Source organism: Crocodylus porosus, unplaced genomic scaffold (assembly GCF_001723895.1).
Source record: "Crocodylus porosus isolate Cpor-Errol unplaced genomic scaffold, CroPor_comp1, whole genome shotgun sequence".
NCBI classification, from domain to species: Eukaryota; Metazoa; Chordata; order Crocodylia; family Crocodylidae; genus Crocodylus; species Crocodylus porosus.
The window spans coordinates 33,270,673-33,278,271 of NW_017728918.1; the positions used below are offsets into that span (position 1 = coordinate 33,270,673).

The window sequence follows — 7,599 nt, forward strand, 5'->3', positions numbered from 1 at the left end:
TCCAATTCACTGACCCCACCCTCCAGCACTGTCTGGGCAACCCCTAGAACAAGCTTCCTCCGCTCTTTTTCTCCCCTCCCATTCTGAAACAGGGCCAGGCTGGGAGAGAAGAGTGGCCATTGCTAAGGGAAACTGAATACAGGCTCCCAGCCAGCAGCTAGATTCTCCTCCCACCTGGAATCAACAGTGAACTTCTGTTTGTTTCAGAAGATTGTTGTAACTCAGAACACTTCCTGCAAAGCATCCTCCGTTACAGTGGGCAGCTGCACTTCTGTCTGCACCCCCCATGCATGAGAGGCAAGACTGGGGCCAGCTGGGTACAAGGGGTACTGCTCACTTTAGGACCCCAGGGCAGCCTCCCTTAATTTCATAATTGTACCATCAAGGCATGGCAGAAAAGGAAGAGGGAGGGTCTCCTGAGAAGTGAAGTGGGGAGGCAGGAGCTGTGTGGCCACCAGGGGGTAACACAGCAAGATACATACAAATGTGTGAAAAATTGGAAAGCTGGACACAGTTTCACATTAACTGCAAATAAAAAATAAACACAGCGAAAGTAAATCTATTTTGGCAGAATACCATGCCACATGGTGATCCCCAACTTGGTTTTGGGGTAAATCTGCAAGATACACTATGAAAATATAAATAAAACAATTTCTTAACCATGAAGTGTCTCAGTGAATAATTTAGAAATCCATTTAATTTCATTTTATTAATACCTTGGGAAAATTTCTCAATCATTGGTCCCGTAATAATGGGCATAATAGAAGGGAAAGATTTAAATAGAAGCTTCTGAAGAGACATTACATGCTACACAGGTTTTAAAAATGGTGAAATGAAGCAACTGGCAGCATAAATTTGCTGATAATGTAATAGTTTAGTGGTAGCTAGGGAACAATGATATCTGCTTATTTCCAGATGCTAGGCCATATGGTGTACTTTGGTCCACATCCCCGGTTTAGGATTTGAAAACTTTGATTGAAATATTGGGATTATAATTTTAAAATCAGCACATGTAAAGCTACACTACATAAATAGTCATTTGCAGTGAGTCAGACAATATGCCAGACACTTAGCATTGCAAGGTGATAGGTACCTTAAAAATATATTAGGGTAAGCTTCCTATGTAAAGTGGCACTTTCTCTGGCACCTAATAATGGTCAAAGAGCCAAAATATCATGGAGTTATATTTAACTAAAACTTAAATACACGGGAACTAATGCTTTCTGCTGTGAAGGAGAAATAACACCATTGAAGTCAATAGAAGGTCTGGTTAAAAGCAATTGTTTTTGATTAAGTAATATCAGGCTCAGTCTCTCAGTTATATTTTATTAGTGCTGAAGTGCCTTTAAAGCAATTGCCCTGCTGCATACAACTAAAATACTCAGAAAGTGTCTGTAAATATGCTCTTTCTCAAATCAACAGTAGAAAGCAATATGTATCTAAACTACATGTATAACAATATGTCCTCCACTGTGGGGTGGAGGACAAAGCTCTGTGGTAAGTAGGGAAGTGGGAAACCTGGAGGAACAGCAAGCAGAAGGGGGCAACGGGGGGAGTTGTTCTCATACTTCCTGAGGAAATGAGGGCCATCGACTAGTTACCTTAGGTGCCTGTACATGAATGCAAGGAGCCTGGGAAACAAGCTTGTTAAACATATGTAAGTTTGGCTGTAGAGCCTACTTCTTGACTGACGCCCCCTTCCAGTTATCACATGTGAAGTCCATATCAAACAATCCTAAATATGGTGAGGTGTTCTTCCTGAGGTTTCTTCTTTCCTTTCGATGTTAGGCTCTTCTTTCCTCAAAAGATTTCATTTGATGCTGATTAGACAGTTTCCAAGTGTTTTGATTCTCAGCAATCTTCCCTCCCAGTCTTTTGGCTCAATATTCATTGCCTTCTTATCTCTCTTGCAAGCATCTTTGAAATGGATATTTCACACATGCTGTAAAGAGTTCTTCATATACAAGATCCTTGTGTATACAGCCATTGCCCACTCTCTGCATCTGACTGAGCCATCAAAGTTGATGCTGGTTGAGAAGAAAGTAGATGCTCCAAATGTTGGCACATTCCAAGACTTCAGGAAATTCCTAGAATGGGCTGAAGACAACCAAAGTGAAAATGTGGAAAGTTTTAATTCATGGGCTGCTGTTTGTGGATGACACTGCAGATGACACTGCTGTTTGCAGATAGCCACAGAGAGTGCAAACTGCCAAGCCAGAATCAAGAAGACGAATGTTATGAGCCCAAACATTGATTCACCACTATGATTACAATAGCTAAAACTATATTGGCTGTTGTAAGTAAATGTACATACCTTTGTTCCATTGTTACCAACAGCGTGTCACTTGAGGCTGAACTGAATAATTTTATTGGTGAAGCATCAGGTATCATGGGCATGCTCAGCAAATGAGTGTGAAACAACAACACACTAATGGTTAAGACCAAAGTGCTTGTGTCATCAAAACCCTTTTGTATGGCAGTAAATCCTGAACCACATATTGCATGCAAGAAAATTGTCTCAACAACTTTCACTTATATTGCCTTCACTGCATTGTAACAACAACCGAAGATTACTGTGGATAATACCTTGCAGATCTGATCTTAAATATTTGCTGCCAAAATGTTTTCACTCCAAGGGCGCATCCAGATGAGCGTGCATGTGCCTCTTGCAGCATCTCAAAGCCTTTTTGAGATGCTGCAAGAAGCACATGCAGGAACAAAAAAAATTCCCTGTGATGCAAATTTGCACCACAGGGGTAAAGTTAGACTCCTGGATTATCCAGGGGTAAAAAAATACCCCCCCAAAAAGCAGGGCAGGGCATGGTCCTGAGGCAACTGGAGGCTCAGTCCCTGACAGAAATGCTCTAGTAGCCAGCCAAGGCATCTCTATGGCTGGCCCGCATCCTGGTGTGGAAGCACACTGCCTGCCTGTGCAGGGCAGGCAGCATGCCAACCACAGTGAGCTGGACCCAGGCTCCATGCCCCTAAGTAGGGGGTGGGAGGGGCTGAAGGAGGGGGAAGGGGACCATGGAGGGATGTCTGCTGACCCCAGACTCCGCCCAATCCCTGAGCCCCGCCGATCACTGTCCCACCCAGCCCCCACCTGCTCCCATGAGCTCCCCCATCACTGCCCTGCCTGGCCCTAGCATCCCAGCAATTAAAAAGAAAACAGCCCACATTCACAGGCAGTAGCAGCTGCTCATGGAAGATCTCCCCTGAACAGTGTGGGGCAGTGGAAACTGGCCCCAGCTGCCTGATACCTGCACTGCCACTGCCCCATTGTGCAGGTGCTGCCGGGGTCAGCAGGGTGCCACACAGCTTTGTGAGCTGTCAGGCAGCTGGGGCCACTTGGGCTGAGTGGTGCTGGGCCCTGGGTGACAGCTGCAGGTGCCTGGCAAGTGCACAGGGATGGCCCCAGGCTCTAGCTCCCTCTGGCTAAAGATCTGGGAGGAGCTGGGTAGGTTTATTTTGCCCCAGGTGGCACAACTTGCAGCACACCAAAGTGCATGTCTGGGCATGTGCACTGAGACAAAAAGCCCCAGCTCAAATATGCACCATTTCTATGTGAGCTGCTGCAAATGCGCATGCCTGCATGTGTGGACACACCTCAAATGTCTTGCAAATAAATAATTTTGAATGTTGCCAGAATTTGCTCTGGCTACTGGAACCTGCTATAAATAGAAGAAATCCAGTGCAGGCAACCATGGTCCTCTTGAGAAGATAACATAGGTCACATCCAAATTTGTGGAAACCATTCAGTGAAGTTACAGTGATTCTCACCCACTGGGGCTCTGACTAAATATCTAGTCATGCCTTTAGTAGTTTGATAAAACTACTGATAAATTTGCAACCCTGGGCCCAGGTACCCTTCTCAATATTATGATTTTTCATTGAAAATCTGAGAAGCATAAGCAGAGCCTGTATGAATGGTTCAAAATGTATCTTTCCTGTTTTAGTCTTTACCTCCTAAATGAGGAATCGTATACATTTATACATTGATTAAACAAACTATTTTTAATTTTCCTTCTCCTTTCTCAGCTGCAGGATCTTATACATTTCCTGCATTCTACCTTAGCTCATATGTTTCATCCAGTTCAAAACATTGATCTCTGTCAGTGCTCACAAAGATTCGGCAAAGGTTTCTGTGCTTTATCTTTCTTTTGTGAAGGCAGCAGCAAAAAAACACCAACTGACTGATAAAGTGCCATATCAGACTTCTGAAGAAAAAGTGCTATACTATACTAACCTATCATTGCTGTACAGGACCAGAAAGGAATGGGTGACACCAAAGCAATGTGGATGACAGCAATCTTTGGCTTTCTCTATATGGCCCTTGAAACAAACCCAGGAGATTGGCAAAAGGTAAGCCCTGCCCACTTGCACCAAATTAGCTAAAGTAGATCAGGTGCCATAGAGGGCTAAGGAGCACACAATCCTGTGCATACTTTAGAGGCCATATGCATACAGCCTTTGTGGGATATCTTTTTCCTGGGTGAAAAGCAGTGGGTGGTGTAAGAGATGTGTTTTAATGTTTTCCTGAGCAGAGCTAATTTTACTTCCTTATTGCAAAACTACTTTTGCCATGCCAGTTGTTGCTGAAATTCTTCACAACTAAATTAAAATATGTGGGGGTTCTTAAATTCTGTACTCCATTGATTGCCCTGGACAAGGTTCATATTTAGCAGTTTAACATCAACCATAGTAAGTACGAGTTTGGTTGTCAGTACAAAGTTTGCAGATGGTCAGCAGGGCTACAAAACCCTGAAAGAATGAGTCTTTAAGGGTTCTACACTATTCAGATACCAGGTGGTGCTGCTCTGCTTTCTCTGTCAGTGCTTGCCTTCAGCTTCTTCAATCAAGCTCCTGTTTGCTTAGGGTTTTTTTAAAACATACAGCCCATTTTTTTCTGGACAGGCATGTTTAGCCAGTTTTTTTTTAATGGATGGTTGGCTATCCTGACACTCACTTGTTTGCATAGTCCAGGCCATCACACCAAATGTAATTAAACTTTAAACCATTTTTTCTTAAAGGAGAGTGAACTACTTTAGCATTCACAGAGGTGAAGGGATAAGCGGTTTCCAATGCTGCTTACTGGGACTCAACCTAAAGCTGGCAAGGTCCAGAAAATACAAAGTGATGCTGTAACAAGTGTTAATCACTGGGTACTGATCAGTAGCACAATTTTGGTCTTGTTTAGTCTCCTAGGCATAAGATTATTAGGCTAGGATCTTTGAGTGTACTAATAACACACTTTTAGAAGTTAATATATAGTTGCTATCTATATTAATGGGGGATGATAACCCTTGTCTTCTAACCTTTCTTTCACTTTGATAATTTACAGTTTTATCTTTATCTTATTAAGTTAAATAGGAACATTGTTTTTCAAAATGCACCATACTAGGTTATTCCTAAAGAAATATTCTTAGTAACTGTAATTCAGTATCTTCTGGGAGCAAACACTGGAGTCCATTTATTTACAATTCTCTTGCAGTCAGTCTTGACCATAAATTTAATAATCCCATGCAGAATTAATCAGAATACCGTAGTTAAGAATGACTTAATTCCTGGGTAATGTTAGTCATCTGCAAAATATAAATAGATTACCATATTGTTATTTCTGTTACATAGTAATGAAGAGAGATCTGACCATCCCTTATGGAACATAATATATGGCAGAATATAATTTTTGAATATATGGGTGTATGTTTCCCCCGCCTCTAAACTAGTGGTTTACATTAACCCTGGGAGACTGTTTGGAACCTGGTTTGCATAAACTTTCTCACATGTATTCTCATGGTTTGAGGGATGATCTCATTTCACATAGTTTGGGGTGGTGGTGGGGGGGGGGGGGGGGACGGTTAATGCAATCCATGATATGCTTTTGCTTTTGTAACTACAGCAAATACAAATAGGCAAATAAATACAAAGTCCTTTGTGAACTGATGCACTGGATTTCTGTGGGAATCATTTCATAGCTGGATTATACTTGAGGGCCCTGTGAACAAGACAGGATCACAGATGAATTTAAAGCTATGCATCTGCCATTTGCTTTCTGGTTTCATACATGTCAGTGATACCTGCACTTAGCTTGATGCTGAGGGAGAGAGGACAAAATGGTTATGAAAGACAGCAGTAACAGGAATCTGAATGTTTTGGACAGTGGTGACATCAATATCAAAATTCTGAAAAAATGTATTTTTTTAATGGCCTGTTTATGGATCAGGGATGTTCATATTCAGCTGTTAGAACCTATTCTTGTCACGCTTCATATCTGGTAAATGTCCTGGTAGAAAGGTAGTATGATGGAAGTCAGTTCTACTGCAAGAAAGGGTGGGGATAGGGAATAATAAAGCCTTCTCTATACACAATGTGAGACTCAAGATTAGAAGACCAAAAGTACCCATCACAGTTCCATTACTATAAGCACATATTGTTTAAATGTCTTTCCATTTGCTTTATTGGAGTTGCTTTATATTTGTGGGTTCAATGTTAAAGGGATAAAAATATTTCCCAAATTTTCAACATGACCACTAATACTATATTTACTCTCCAAAGATAAGGGACGAAGCCAAAGGAAATGTGGAAATAAAATTTGTTTTAGCTAATTTAGACTTTACCACAAACTCTCTTACTGAGTCATGCTTCTTTATACCAACTTACTACTGGGTAAATAATTGTAAGGGAGTGCAAGCTGGTGTTACATACATTTCAACAAGTTGGAGACAGGTACACTTGGAAGTAGAGATGACAACCTCCCTTCTGCTGCTTTTCTGGGTACATCACAGACAAGTGTAAATGATATTAGTTTAGAATGTTTTAACTCAGTGGATGAGAGAAGATGGATAATTGCTGCATACTACTAAATTCATGTGGGTCCAACTGATACAGTTAATAAGGGACCTCAAGAGAATGTTAACTGGTTTAAGTTCTGTGCTGAGGTGGCAGAAAAAAAGTATCACTTAAACTTGTTTGTTGTGTGATGCACAGGCTGGTGCGCTATAGGCCCATTTTCCCCCACTCTCCTGCATGCTTACTCCTCTCTAGTGTTCCTGTCTGCTCTTTTGGCTTTGCCTATCCTCCTTTCTACACCCCTCCTGCATGTCTGTTATGGCCTTTGGCTCTCTCAATGCCAACGGCCTGCCATGTGATGCAGATGGCTTTCTTTGATTTCCTGTGCCAGAGCCAGCTAGATGTTGCCTTTCTGTGTGAGACACACACTGATACACTAATCAAGCCAACTGGCATGCCGCCTGGTGGGGCTATATGTTCCTGGGTCATGGCCCCTCCCTTAGCTCAAGGGTCATGCTCCTGTCATTTCCGTAAAAACTGAGCATGGAAAAATCCCAAAGTGCTGAACAAAGACTGCCAATCCCTATGAAAAAAGGATCTGAAAGATGCCAAGTTGGGTGAGCCATCTTGACTGCTGCTTTCTTTGGAGCATAGGTGCATCTGTTCACTCTTCTCCAGCTTCTTTCTTCATCACCTCCTCAATAGGTCCGGGCTGGCCACCCAGTGCCAATATTGAGCAACTGCTGCTGGTAACTGTTATGGTGAAAATAATTTGGATTTTGGGGAGCACTGGATTTGCAGCTGAATACA

General features: G+C 42.2%; 1 long non-coding RNA gene across 1 annotated transcript; it reads right to left on the reverse strand.

Annotated features, from left to right (window-relative positions):
- Positions 1-4,893: 4,893 nt before the first annotated feature.
- On the reverse strand, positions 4,894-7,167 carry LOC109311689. Its single transcript, XR_002101579.1, has 3 exons — positions 7,019-7,167; positions 6,625-6,627; positions 4,894-4,906 (listed from the first exon to the last, which is right to left on the reverse strand). It is a non-coding gene; the product is annotated as an uncharacterized LOC109311689 (long non-coding RNA).
- Between the last annotated feature and the right edge of the window lie 432 nt (positions 7,168-7,599).